The 15,440-nt window shown below is 38.7% G+C and overlaps 1 protein-coding gene across 3 annotated transcripts in view; it reads left to right on the top strand.

Moving 5' to 3' along the window:
* The window catches only part of ADAT1 (adenosine deaminase tRNA specific 1), a 615,073-nt gene that overhangs the window by 334,183 nt on the left and 265,450 nt on the right, over positions 1-15,440 (top strand). The window lies entirely within an intron of this gene.

Raw genomic sequence — 15,440 nt, 5'->3', positions numbered from 1 at the left:
TATAAAAGATATGCTGATGCTAAGTCAACACTTAAAAGTTGCTGAGCCACTTTGTGGCATACAGGGATAAACCTGATGTGTCACAAGTGATCTATCTTCTAATACTGGCTCAGATGCCTGTAGGAGCTAGTGGGGAGGATGGGAGTAAGAAGCTGCTGCCTGATGACGGAGGTGTTTCTTGCTTGCCACATGGTTGACACTGTGTGGGAGCAATAGATGTATACCACATGAAGCCTGGGTGTATCAACTCTCCTCTATAGTGTGGAATTTCACTGTGAACCAAGGGAACCTTCAGGGAAACTATAGTGGAGTTCGGAAGAGCCACAGCAGACAACTACAATGGTTAAAACTTTCTCAGATGATAAAAAAATGACATTTGGTCATTCCAAAAGCAACATTTATAAAAGGAACAATGCAGCTCCAGGAAAATATCCCCCTGAGACAGGAATACAGTATAAAGGAACTTGATCAGGAGGGAGTGTATAAATACTTGGAAATAGATGGCGTCAACAGTAAAATGCAATGTGCTAATAATAAAAAGCAATAATAATAATAATGATAATCATAATAGACAAAGTAGTAGTAAGCAATGCACTGAGCTGATTGTGAATGATGTTACCTACACTGAGGCTGAAGATTATTTATAACTTTACCCCTCTCAACTGCTCCATCCGTCCCTCAAGATGTACCTGAAACTGGAACACCTCCAGCTGTCACACAAGATCAAGTCCTAAAAGTTCTATCAGAAGCTAAAAATATGGGTCTTGACAGTATCCCTGGATGCATCTTAGATAGCATGAAGTATGATTTAACCTCACCCCTAACAACACTGTTCAATCTCGGCTTCCATTATGGTTTTGTACCAAGTAAATAGAGAACAGCTACAGTCATTCCCCCTGCATAAAGGAGGACCTTCTACAGACCCATGAGTCTGACCAGCCTTATACACAAATCCATGGAAAGATTCATCATGGAACTAACCAGTCAGGACATAGGAAAACCTCCAGACACTGGACTCATCTCCGTTTGGATTTGTCAAGGGCAGATCATGCTTCTTTAACCTGGTGATTTTTTTGAAGAGGTCGCCAAAGCAGTAGACGAAGGCAAAACAACACACACACACACATTCCTCAGCATGGCCAAAGCTTTTGACACAATTACCTATTCAGGCATAGTAGAAAAACTAAATAAACTGGGAATAAACCCCAGTGTCATCTGCTGCATTACCATCTGGCTCACAAATAGGATGCAGGAAATCAAAATACAAGGAGTTACCTCCACAAAGAGATCAGTCCCCAGGATTCTGTGCTGGACCTCTCCTGTTTGTCATCTACTTTTCTGAAGTAAAGGTCAATATTGAATGACTGTGGCTGACTTTGTTTCTAGATGACTGCAAGCTAGGAGCAATCATTGAATCCCCAAATGACTTTGCCATCCTGCAGCAAGTTTTGTCCCAAACTCTTTGACTGAAACTAAATGCTAGAAAATGCAGTATTGTATCCTTTGGAAAGTCCTCTATTCCAGGGAACTATGACATCAACAATATTCCCCCTAAGAGCTGACCTCATTGTTTGGGATTTGTGAACTTGTGTGGATAGTGACCTCACTTTTGACTGACATATTTCCAGTGTTGTAAGAAAGTCCTTTTGTATTGTACATCTTATAAACAAGGGATTGTGTCTAGATTAAGTGATGTCATTGTCTCCGTTTCTCAGCCCTCATTAGAACAATCATGGAATATAATGCCTCCTTTGGCATGCATCTATCCAGATACATGCAACAACATCTCACAGAGATGCCTTATTAAAAGGATACAAGGCCTAAACAACATGACCTATATGGACCACCAGAAGGTCCTGTTGCTATACTCAATATTCCACTGACTGCTAAGAGGTGATCTGTGTCTGGCATACATGGCATCATCTGACCCAATACTGATAGATTTACTACACATCAGCTAGTCAAATTACATCAAAATACTCAGTCTAAACCTCTTCTTCAACATCAACAGAATGGTTTGGAGGGATAGGTATATTTCACAGAGAATACAGCTGCTCTGGAACAAACTCCCCATCCACATAAATCAAAGTCCATCCCTGTTCATATTTTCCCTGCTCATATTTAAGTGCAACTTGGATTTCTGGATGGGAAGCAGAAATTGTACCCCAGGATCACACCCTGTACTACTGTTGGACAGAGGCAGTTCCTAAATGCTTTATCCCATGCATGGGTCACCTCAAATTATCTATGGTATGATCCCAGTTATTCAAATTATGGATAATATATAATGGTTGACCCTTAACCAAATGGGATAGATTAATTTGAGCACAAAAAGGGAAGTTTGGTAGGCTTAAAATGGGCCACAAGGGTAGCTAACCTAGTACTTACCCATGAACCTATAGTAAAACATAAGCAAATGAGACTAAAGCTCAGTAAGGAATACTTCAGAAGACTAAAGCTAATATTGAAAACTACTTTGACATGTAGGAATGAAGTCCAAGCTATGAATCAATTTGCTGCTCCTGTTCTGACTTAAAGCTTTGATGTGTTTCACTGGCCACAACAAACGCTGAAACAGATAAACAAGAAAATAAGAAAAATACTTCATGCTCGCCAAATGGTAAATGAAAAACACTGTAGACTAGGGTTATACATACCTCTGTCTGAAGAAGGTATGAGCCTCCTTGAAATTAACTACATGTATACGTCTGCAGTTGTGGGGCTACATGCATTTTTACTGAATCTCATCAAATCCAAAGATAGTGAAAGTTCTAAAGCATGGAGGGAAGATTGAGATGACATCTTTGCTTAGATCAACAGAAGCATTTCTGAACAAAGTGATAATGGAAATCAAACCAGAAGTAGACAAAAATCAGACCGTAACTAAAAGTGCCCAAAAAAACAAACAAAAAAAACCACAAAAGAAAGAATATAAAAAGAAGGATCAGATCAAAAGGAAAGAAAACTGGAACATCCATAGTATAGTTGCAAGTATAGAGATCTTCCGGAACAAACTCATGTTGACCAAGATTTGACACAGGAATGGTTAAGGAGAGGAGAATTGAAACCAAAAGATGAAAGGCTTATAATGGTTGCCCAAGACAGTGGGCTACCTACACATTGATTAACAAAGTCTCTAGAACAAGGGGAAGAAAGAGATAAATGTAGGTTCTGCACATCTTGTTGCTGTGTGTTAAAGACGGTATAATCACCTATGTATGATAATGTACAATGTAGCAAGATTTTTGCATTGGGGATTGTTCAAACACTACAATGTAGAAGTAACAGAGACGCTTTAGAGGCATGAATCACAAGTCATTATAGAGAATGATGAAGTTTATATCTTATGGGATCACCCATTACCAACAGTTCAGGATGTAGATGCAAGAAAACCAGATATGGTAGTTCAGGTGAAAAATGCAAAAGTAGCATTGATCATTGAAAGTGCTACACCCACTGATTACAGTGTCTTATGTACAGAGAGGCACAAAGTCATAATATACCATGATTTACATACAGAAGTTTTTGCAGTGTGGAAGAAAGAAACCCAGACAGTTGCAATACTAGTAGGGGCAACAGGATTAATAAAAAAAGAATTTACAATTCTACTTAACTATGCCACCAATATACGTATCCCCATATGAACTGCAAAAAGTGACAGTTCTGGGTACATTGAAAGTAGTGAGAAGAACACTTGGCTAACGTCAGGGACTGAAACAATGTTACTTTCATGAATTTTAATCATACTCTTACTTACGAATGGGGTCCATTTTTATCACGGTATGTAAAATACCTAAGCATTTAGAGAAATTATCTTGAGACACAATTTATTCTTTTTCATCTCAGTGAAATAGGTGACAGCCTGTTTGTTTTACTAGTTTGAAATAAGCTAGATCAGGGGTGAGGCTGGCATAATAGTTAATGACTTTATCTCACAGATACAAGGTATAGGGCTTGATTCTGACCTCTGGTTATTGACAAGGCTTGTGATAGGCTGCAGACTGATAGCCTAGCCTATGAACCTATGAAAACATTTGTTTTAATAAAGGTTATAATAATAAAACAAATGCTCCGTGACACAATCACTATTCCCTGCATTTCATGTCATAAGATGCTATCACAGTCTTGGACCAAATGAACACTGATTTAAGTTTGACTGAGATACATGGCGTATTGCAGACTAGGGATGGCTAAAGACCTGGAATCATCCTTTTACATGTACTGTTATGACTGGACTAAGAGGCTTTTCCACTGATAAAAATAGTCAGTTGTTTCTTCCATATAATTAAAAGAGGGTATGAATCACTTGTCCATGGAAGTTCTCTGTAGGCATATAAAAGTGGAAGTAACAAGTCTCATTCCATAACTTAGCTTAATATTTGTTTCAAAGCACTGCTAAACTCTTTTATGAGGCCATCATTGTGTAATTGATAAAGGAGGGTTAACATAGTGGAAATTCCAAGTAGCAGGTATAATCCCTATAACAATTTATAATTAAAATATGTTAATTTATCAGTAAGAATAATTTCAAGCACATCCACATGGCTTACAAAGGTTCTTAGGCTATATTATGAGCAGTCAGCACCTCTCAGTGCTGCTACCTCAGAAAACTTCATGCAAGCAACTATGACTAAAATAATACAAATGAGACTGGAAAAGCCCACTGTGGGGGCAATATTATCCCTCCTTTTCTTACTAAGTGATTCCGAAAGTAGTGATACAGATTGCAAAGGGACATTCAGACTGGGAATTGACAGTTTTCGGTACAATAGCCAGAATTGGAGTGTGTAGTTTTCTTGAATCCATTTTGTCTCAGTAGCTGAATATCAAGAGATGGCTTCTACAGACTTGGCTGTTTTCATTGTGATGTTTGATAATAGCAAAGTGCTAAGAATTTGTACTATTTTGTTTGCATTTTTCATTTTCAGTCTTTATGACTGGTGGACAGAGGAAGTGCTCTGAACTGCTACTGCAGTTCTGCTTGAGGTTGCTGCAAGTTGCCCAAGATATGGAGCTGTAAAAGATTTTGTATCATATGGAATGTGCCCTTTTTCCATGGATGCATGACTGTGTGGCAGCATATTTAAGTAAGGAGGGGTATGTGGCAGAGTCCCATACATAGAGAGTGCACTCAGCAAAATGTTTTTGGTTTTGTTTCAATATTTGTTGTAGCCAATATTCTGACTTCTGTATTTGTAGCTTCACTTTTTATGTAATCCTTCTTATGGCGTAAATTAGGTGTAGACTTTGCAAGGCACAAAAAATATCTTCACCAGTTGCAGTATAGTACTACCTTGCTGCATTCTGTCAGAGAAAGGGTGGATGGATGCTGATAAGAGTAGTAGTCCTATATATAAATTTCAGGAACTACCAAGTAGAATACCATTTTTTACATTCTAAGATACCAGATTTCAAAAATGATCTGGTCTTCAGCTGTAGTTCTGTAAATATGCAGCCAAGGTCTTATTTGTCTGATTATCAGCACTAAACCTTTCTTTAGCCAGTATCATCATCAGCAGCCCCCTTTTTCTCTACAAGGGGTCAGGGAATCGTATTAGCTGTTGCCATCTCTCTCGATTCAATCCCACACTCCTGCCTTCTTCGACACTCATTCCTGACTGTCGCAGATCTTCCTTCACACAATCCATCCACCTCTTTGCTGGATGTCCTTGTTTCCTCTTACCTTCTTCCGGTCTGTCCCAAATCTTTTTCACCAGATTGTCTTCTGCTTTTCTGCATGTGTCCAAACCACTGCAATCTGTTCTCTTTGATCTTTTCTGCAATTGGAGCTACTTTGGCTTCTGTTCTTTTATCCTCATTTCTTCGTCTGTCTCACAGAGTGCATTCTACCACCCTTCTCAGGCACTCCATTGCTATCACCTCTAGCTTCTTCATCTGCTCTGCCTTTACTGCCCAGGTTTCTGTACCATATGGTAGTACTGGTTGCACCACTGTCTTGTACACCTTACTTTTTAGCTTCTTTGGCATTCTTCTGTCATAGACTACATGTGACACTCTATGCCAGTTGGCTGCAGACCCTTTGATTCTAGCTTTGACCTCTTCATTCAGACTTCCCTTCTCTTCAACAACCCCTCCCAGATACTTGAAGCTATTTACCTGTTCCACCATCTTCCCTTCTATCTCAATTCTCAGCTTCTTCTTATTTCCTCAGTTTGCTGCCATTACCACTGTCTTATCTGTGCTTAGTCTCATCCCATGTGCCTTCAGTTTTCCATTCCATTGCTCTGTATTTTGCTGGAGTTCTTGCTCAGAGTCTGCCTGTAATGCCACATCATCTGCCTACAGCAGCTTTGTTGATCTGTCCCCACCAGTCTATTTGCTAATGTAGTCCATCACCAGTATGAACAGCAGTGGACTCAGAACTGAACTCTAGTGTTCACCCACTGCCACTGGGAACCTCTGTGTAAGGCTACTGTTTGTACTTGAGTCATTGGGTCCTTGTACATAGCCTGCACTAATTCTACCCAAGATTTTGGGACTTCAAACCATCGCAATACTGTCCAGATCAGCTTTCTTGGGACCTTGTCATATGCTTTCTCCAAGTCTAGGAATGCACAGTTGGACTCTTTCCTCACCTCTAGCTTCTTCTCAACTATCTGTCTCATTGCAAACATCAAGTCAGTTGTGCTGCATCCTGATCTGAATCCGAACTGGTCATCTCCCATCTTACATTCTTCCGCTCTGCATATCCGTTTATCAGTCACCCTGTCTAGAACTTTCATGCAATGTGATAGGAATTTGATTCCTCTTTACTGCCCACATTTGTGGATGTCCCCTTTGTTCTTGTACACTTGCACGAGTATGCTTATTCTCCAGTCATCTAGGATATGCTTTTCTCTGCACACTGCTATGAGTACCCTCAGGAGCCATTTCTCCCCTATCTCACCCAGCATCTTTATCGTATCAGCTGTGACCTCATTTGAGCCTGCTGCTTTCCCTGACTTCATTTTCCTTAGTGCTATTCTTACTTATTCTAGGGTAGGCTCCTCTTCTTCTCTCGTAATAGGCTGTTTCTGGGGCAGTACAGCTTCTGTGGGATTTTCTTCATTCAGAAGCTGCTAGAAATACTCCTTCCATCTGCCTTTGTCATGTGGACTTGTGAGCAAGTTGTTGTTACCATCCCTTAAGAAGGGTGTCTGACTATCTTCTGTCTTTGCTTTGCAACCTGATATAGTTTCTTTGTGTCACTTAATGAGTCACTTTCCAGAAGTTGGTAGAGCGCCTCTGTTGCCCTCTTCTTTACTATTGCAACTACTTTCTTAGCTTCTTTGTTAACCAACTAGTATTCCTTCCTAGCCTGGTCGGTCTTTTTCATCTCCCACTTTTTCCTGCACTCCTTCTTTCCTTTGACTTCCTGGACTTCTGTATTCCACCACCAGCTTTCCTTAAGTACCTTATTTCCATACCTGACTCGGCCACATATCTGCTCTGTAGTCATTACACATGCTGCTTTGAGGCGCTGCCATTCTTCTTCAACTCCAGCTATCTCCGTCTCTTCTTGTTCCCTTCTTTTAAACCCCTGAATAATTCCTTGTACTGTTGTATTTTCTCTCCAGTCAACTTCCAGGTCTTCAGCCTGGTCTCTGTTGACCGGAGAGCCTTCTCTGACCACTGCCTGCAGCTGATTGTGGCAACCAGTGTGTTTTGCTGTGGGCTGACTCTTTCACTGGGGATGATTTTGCAGTTATTGATTCTTCCCCAGTGCCTTTTCCTTACTAGGAGAAAGTCTACATGATTTGCATGTTGGCCACTCTTGTATGTTTCTTTAGCCGGTATATCCATGTGGTATTGTACTGTATAATTACAGGTTTTGTTTTTCCTCATGGATAACTAAGATCATAAAACAAGTATAGAAGGCTTAGGAAACACTCTAAGGGAACATTTATGCGACTGCTGAGAAGGTATTTCAAAACAAAGGTGGGAAGGTCTCTTCTCAGCCCACATTCAGAATGCTAAAGTTAGAAAAGTCTCTTTTTAGCATGCATTCATGGGGCAAATGACATGCATGTACTATATCCAACATGTATCTGTTAAATCCCAAAATTTTTAGAACGATATGACAGTGAGCAAACATTATGGTTGCACTTAATATAATCATTTGCATCTTTAAAACTTTTATCATATATAGTGTAGTCCTTAAAAATTTAGCTTGTTTGCTTAGTAAGTTCAATACTGCAGTTACCCATTGATAATCCAGTAATGATGTGATGAAAGGAAATCAGATGGCACCTTTTTGTCTCAAAACACCACTACTTCTACTTCATCTTGTTTGACAGATTATCTTTAGGTGAAGCGGTCTGTAATATCTCAAGCCCTCTTGTCCTAAAACCTAATGGTTTTCTTTGGATTTTCTTTGCTCATAACTGCAAGAAGCATGTGTCTCCAGGATTTGTGTATTAAAATTGTCAATTAAAGTCAATATTTTCTGGATAACTGTAAGTTCTGATGAGTCATAGTGTTTTAATTTTACAGTGAGAGTTGAGAAGACAGATACTGTGTGAATGCAAAGGGACATTACTTGACCTCTGTTAAACAAGAAGTGGGTTGACAAACATGGGAATGTGTATGCATGGAAGAAACAAGTTGAAATATATTATGGTGACATTATGTCTTTTACTCTGCTTACAGTCCAATTTCTGAGGCGAGTCAAATCATAGTCATCTTTGAGATAGCTTGTGGGAGGCAGACACTGTGTGAAAGCAAAGGGCAGTCACTGGATCACTGTTAAATTATCATCTATATGACTTATTTTTATTTATTTATTTTATTTTATTTTACAGGCAGAGCTTCAAGCCTGTGACTGGTCACCCTTAAAACAACTCCCTCTTGAGGGAGCAGTATCCTATTTTAACTCCAAATTCTTACAAATCCTGGAATTCCATGCCCCCTCACGCTCTATAAGAACTGGAAGTAAACAGCCCCATGGCTCACTAAAGAGACTAGGCAACAGATCCTACTAAGAAATAAAATCTGGTCCAAGTGGAGAAACACTAAAGACCCAATTGATCATCAATACTTTAAACAGCTAAGAAATGCTACCAAAAAAATCAATACTTCTTGATAAAAAAACTAGTATTTTAAACTCCAGCAAAAGCACCAACAACAGCCACAAACCTTCTGGTCAGGCATTTACACCCAGGCCACTTCAAAACACCAACCCCATCAGGTCTCTCTCTTAACACTTCCAACCAGATTGCTGCTGCTTTTAATATCTTTTTTGCTGAAACTGTCAAATCTCTAGCAGACACCTTACCTCCTGTTACTTCTATCCTCTCATCCTCCCTAGCAAGCATACCTTCTATCTTTCATTTAAAACCAGTTCCTACATCCCTCATCTATACTCTACTTCATTAACTTAAACCATGTACTCCCTCAGCTGGTCTCCTACCAGCTAAATACCTTCAAACTGCAGCAAACGTACTTGCCTATCCAATTTATATCCTAATTAATAGAACACTTACTGAAGGCTCCATTCCTTCTCTCTGGAAAATCTCTCACATAATACCACTTCACAAGGGTGGTAACTCAACTGAACTCTCTAACTTTCGGCTTATAGCCCTACTTTCTCCTCTAGCCAAAATCGTGGAAAAATGCATCCACCAATAACTTCTTGACCACCTTCTCCAAAATAACATTCTAGCTGACTCTCAGCATGGTTTTAGACCTTTCCATAGTACCACCACTGCTCTCCTATCCTTTACTGACTGCATAAATAAACATCATAATAATAACATCCTCTCCTCTGCACTCTTCATAGACCTATCTAAAGCTTTTGATATGATATGGTTAGCCATCAAATACTTCTTAACATACTCAAATAATTCTCACTTGACTCACAGGCATTACAATTGTTTAAGTCCTACTTACAAAATAGACAGCAGGCTTTCCTTTGGGACAATAACCTATCCAAACATTTCCCTATTACCCTTGGTGTCCCTCAAGGCTCTATCCTGGGACCTCTACTCTTCTCCATATTCATAAATGACCTTAATATAAGTCTACCTTTAGCCACCTGCATACAATATGCAGATGACTCCACATTGATTTGTAAAGCCTCCTCTTCTCCTCTTCATCTGAACTCCAATCCATCACCCAAACAGTATTTAACCTAGTCGAGAACTAGTTCCAACAATGTTTCCTCCTCCTAAATGCCAAAAAAGTAAGCTATTGATATTTACTCCAACTCTTAAATCCTCCCCAATAAATTTCACTATTACATCCAACAATGGTATGATCATAGCTCCTGACCCAACTACCAAACACTTAGGTCTAACAATTGACCACAACCTTAACTTTGATTCACATATCAACTCTACTATTAAAACAGTAAACAGAAAACTTGGTTCCTTGCATAGGATAAAATCTTTCCTCACCCCTGAAGCCAAAACTACCATTGCCCATACCCATCTGATCTCTACTCTCCTCTATGCCTCCCCCATTTATACTAATCTTTCCAAAAGCAACCTTAATAAGCTAACTACTACTTATAACAATATTGCCAGATTTGCTACTGGCTCCCCATTTAGAACTCACCATTCTAAATCTCAAACATCTAGGATGGCTAGAACTGCAAAACCAGCTAGAATTTCAACAACTCACCATCACCCATAAGATGCTGTACCATCCTAGTAATACTCCTATTCTCAGTAGCCTCATCTCCCCCTACATAAATCTTACTGCTCTTCGCTCAGCATATAAACTACTGGTTACCATCCAGAAATCCCACAAAAAAGCAGGTGATTCTCTTTTCAAATTCTGTGGGGAAGATTTGGAACAGGCTTTCCAGCAAACTTGCATCTCTGCCATCATTACCACTCTTCAAAAAGCAACTAAAAATCTTCCTAAAAACACAATGGCTATGCCCATGTACTAACCCTGACTAACAGTTCCCAGTGCAACATTACTGTATACCTCTCACCCAAAACCCATAGTGTGAGATTAGTTTCCCTTACTCCCTTTTTTAGTCTCCTACTCCCAGGGAAATATCACTAAGTATGTTCTTTGTACATTAATTTTGCTGTGAGCAAAAGTCTTCCACCTGTATATAGACCAACTATCTTTCTACTATGAGTGTAATATTTGTTTAAGTGTATATATACAAACTCTCTTATTTTTTTTTAGTTATATTTTTAAGACAACCTGAATACTTCAGTTCAATCTGTACCTTCTTTCCTAACGTACTTTATGTTGAATGTCATACCCTTTACCATGTAAATAGTACTGTATTGCTGTGTTAAACTCTGTACTCACTTTCTGTAAAATTAAGTTATTTGATGAAAATCTTCATGAATAATGTATTGAAATATTTTTTGAGTTTTTGCTCTCCTGTTTTATTAACTTAATGTGGAGCTTATCTGCTCTGCTGAAAATGGACATGTATCCAGTTGGACTAGCCTGGTCAACAAATTTAAAATAAAATAAATAAATACATAGTAATGATAGCATTCTTATAATGAAGGCAATGAAAATACAAAAGATCATTCTGCAATATTTACTTTTGTTTTAAAAATACATTCTTAAAAAACTGTTAGTCATAGTAAATACCTTTGTTATAGATGTCCTATGACTGCTTTTATCACATGAATGTTTAGCACATGACTTTCATCACATGCTTACTGCATTTTTAAAAGGATTGTCACTTAGAGCTTTGTTATTTCTAAAGAAATCTTGTTTTTTAAGATAAAAGACTAAACCAAAGTTCCAATGAAGTGAGTTTTTTGATGAGGACACTGTGTTCCATGGATTTCTGTTTTCTTTTTTTTACACTGTGGAGCTACTGTTTTTTTATTGGTTAATGGTGAATTTTTCCTGCTTGGCTTCCAATACATCCTCACCTGAACTTTTAAACAACAACACTCAACCTGGTTTATCTGCTGTGGAACTCTCTAGTATGGTGAGCAAGTTGACATTACTAGTATGGCAATTGATTCGGCAATTCAGTGACTATCAAAAATGGAACAATTCCCCTTCTGCAAATATCCGTGTCAGTGGTAACACATGCAACAACACTGTTTAATGAGTTCCCTAAACATGACCAGTGTTTTGGGAACAAAGTGAGTGTTGGCACAAAAAACAGCCAGAGTAGCAGCAACATGGTTTCTTTATCATGTATGATTTCTAAGTTTGAAAAACTATTGTGTAAGTACAAGTCACTCCAGTTTGATGATGGATTTTTTTTTCAGGAATGCCTGCAGCAGAAACAAGTTCCAAAAAGGCTTGAGAATATACAGATTTTGTAATGGCAGTAAAAAATACTGTGTATTATAAAAGGACCTGGCCTGACTATTTGATCAGTTTGGGTTTGATTTGATAGGACTCCTCATCAAAGGCAATGAGCTCCCGATCAACAAGTTACAGGGCAAGAACCACAATTTGAACAAATCTTTCATCACAGACCTGTATTTGACCAATAAAAAAAAATGTACTCCAGGACATTTGTTAAAGTTGAACAAGTGAAAGGCATAAAATCTAGGAAAGAGGAAAAAAAAAAAAAGAGCTGGACTGCAAAGAATTAAAAACAGGGGTCCATGTATCCACTTCCAGGAATACATGTACTTCATGACTTTTTCACCGATTCCTCTGACAATTACAGAACTGTGGAATCTGATATTGATATCATAGACCTGAAGTCTGAAGCACAAAATCCTTAGGAGCTTCGCCCACCCCTGCCATTGAGGCACTCTTAATAGGTAGAAGAATATAATGGCTAAAGAAGAGAAGTGGTTGCCTTGTCTTATCCAGCAGGTATGTTAAATATTTTTGATAAAAACAACTTCAGGGTTTATAATTACATCCTTTAAACCATTGCAGACTTCCACCATGCTCAACCTAGTAGAGACACATGCTGATTTCCAATTATACATGCTAAACTCAGCTTGGCTTTTTACTTTAAAAACAGTGAGGGTAAATGTTGGAATGAAGTTCGCCTTAAGAAGAAAGTACGTTTAATCCCTCTGAATCCCTTGGTGCCGTTATTTTAAAAACAATGTGAACATTTTTTTAATCCAAGTCTTAAAGAGTATATATTGTTGAAAGAACTATCAACAGACAAGTCCATAAGAATTATGAAACCTGATTAAGGGAGTGAGGTGGTGATAATGCATACCATGGACTATTTAGGAAAATGCTACATGTTGACTGTAACACCTATTCTTAAAATCCATGAACAGGAGAAGTCAAGAAGCCGAGGTACCAGAACGTGTTAATAAAATAATTTGTTTTGTCCTGCAGTGGAGTGCCTGTTCATGGAGTTTTTCTTTTTGGAGATAACATGGTGATTTGATGTATATAGAGTGCAACACCTATTCTGTTGTGTCCCTGAGTGAAATTCTTGTAACTTATAGAAATATTGACTTGTGGCTCAAGGCTCTGTTACTGACTGGTATTATTAACATTGATCTCTGTAGCTTCTTACATACTACTCACCCAAGGAAACCCAATATACTTGGAATACCTAAGATCCACAAGGGCATAAATAATCCATCAGTAAGACGTATAAGAGAATTTAAGTACCTTTAACTGCTCTTTTTATTTTCAAAAAAATACAGTATTTAAATTGATTTTAACTGTGTGGAAGGAATATTAGCTGAACTGGAAGTTAGTCAGTGTTTGCTGAATTTTGTTATTTGCTAGTAATTACAGGTGTGGGGGTAGTCACATTCTTTGATTTCCTGTCCTTGCCTATTTAAGTGGTACAGTGTGAAATATTTTCTGCTTAAAAACCTCAGCTTTGGCCGGCTAAGAACTTGCTATATTCAACTGGACTTATAAGAGAATTTAAGTACCTTTATCTGCTCTTTTTTTTCAAAAAAATACAGTATTTAAATTGATTTTAACTGTGTGGAAGGAATATTAACTGAACTGGAAGTTTTCACTCTGCTCTTCAGTTAGTCCCACCCACCCTCCTTGTTTTTGTTTTGGTTTTGGTTTTGGTGTTAATCTTAGTGGCCTTGCAACTGCCTGCCCCTCTTGTAAATTTGTGTTTGATACTCCTTCTGAGCCCATCTCATTTGCTCACTCAACTGAGTGCAGTGAGATCATATTCTGATTTCAGGCACTCCTACTGTGTACAAAGAGAGCATCTGGGAAACAAACAAAAAAAAATGTAAGCTTGTTTCCTGCCTTTCCTGTTAAGTGGTATAGACTATTTGTAGGCTTCTGAGCCCCCAAGCCCTTCTGTGTTGCAGGGAAGCCTTCTAGCTTAGTTTTTTTTTCTTATAACTAGCCAGTTTTCTAGTTTCAGCACTCAAATCTGTTTCTTTGATCTCAGCACTTGTTCAGAAAAAAAAATCATCTGCTTTTACTGTATTGTGTTTCTACCTACTTTTTTTTACTTTTGCATCATCTTAAAAGTACTCAATTGTATTTATTACTGCTTGGTGTAACTCATTCTAAGCCTTTTGGTTTAAACACTTGGGCTTCGGACCAGTTGTTTTGCACTGAGAGGGTTTGTGGTCTGCACTGTAGTGGCAGAACAGGTAGCTTACATCCTTCTAGGTTGGGAACTGCTGATTGAGGGCTCAGTGTCTGTTATTCTAAAAGTGTATTAATTCTGGTTTAAGCACTTGGGCTTTCAGGCTAGTTATTTTACATTAAGAGGGTTCGTGGTCTGCACTCTTGTGGGAGGAGAGGCTGGACTCTGCCCTACTGAGCTGGGAATTTCTGGTTGAAGGCTTATAGTGCATGCATATCTGAACTGCTTCTTACTGAAGTTGGTGCGCCTTGTTTGCTGTGGCATAGACTGGATTTGGGCCTGCTGTATCTAGCTTTGTTTGTGTAACTTGAGCACTAATCCAGGCATTCTCTAAAGTATTCAATTGTATTTATTACTGCTTGGTAGTAACTTGATTAAAGTGTAGCTATCATTCTAAGTCTTTTGGATTAAGCACTTGGGCTTCAGACCAGTTGTTTTACATTAGGAAGGTTTGTGGCATGCACTGTGGTGGCAGGACAGGTAGCTTTCATCCTTCTAAGTTGGGAACTGCTGATTGAGAGCCCAGTGTCTGTTATTCTTAAAGTGTATTAGTTCTGGTTTAAGTACTTGGGCTTCAGGCCAGTTATTTTACATTAAGAAGGTTTGTGGTCTGCACTCTTGTGGGAGAAGAGGCTGGACTCTGCCCTTCTGAGCTGGGAATTTCTGGTTAAAGGTTTATAGTGCCTGAATATTTGAACTGTATCTTACTGAAATTGGTACACCTTGTTTGCTGTAGCATAGACTAGTTCCAGGCCTGCTGAATCTAGCTTTGTTTATAAGCTTGTTGTTTGTTTGCTTGTTATTTCCCTGGAACGCTAATTCCACCTAATACGCGGCTTCTCAGCGCTTCTGTGGATCACTAGTGATATCTGCATTGCTTACTGTACTTATTTCCTTGTTTCACTTGAAAGAAAGTTACTGTTTGTCGTTTTTGCATTTAAGTTAC

Source organism: Protopterus annectens, chromosome 8.part1, assembly GCF_019279795.1.
Source record: "Protopterus annectens isolate FY-2018-M chromosome 8.part1, PAN1.0, whole genome shotgun sequence".
In the NCBI taxonomy this organism is placed as follows: domain Eukaryota; kingdom Metazoa; phylum Chordata; order Ceratodontiformes; family Protopteridae; genus Protopterus; species Protopterus annectens.
Note: the sequence above shows the minus strand (reverse complement) of the source record. Positions and strands in the feature narration are given on the sequence as shown.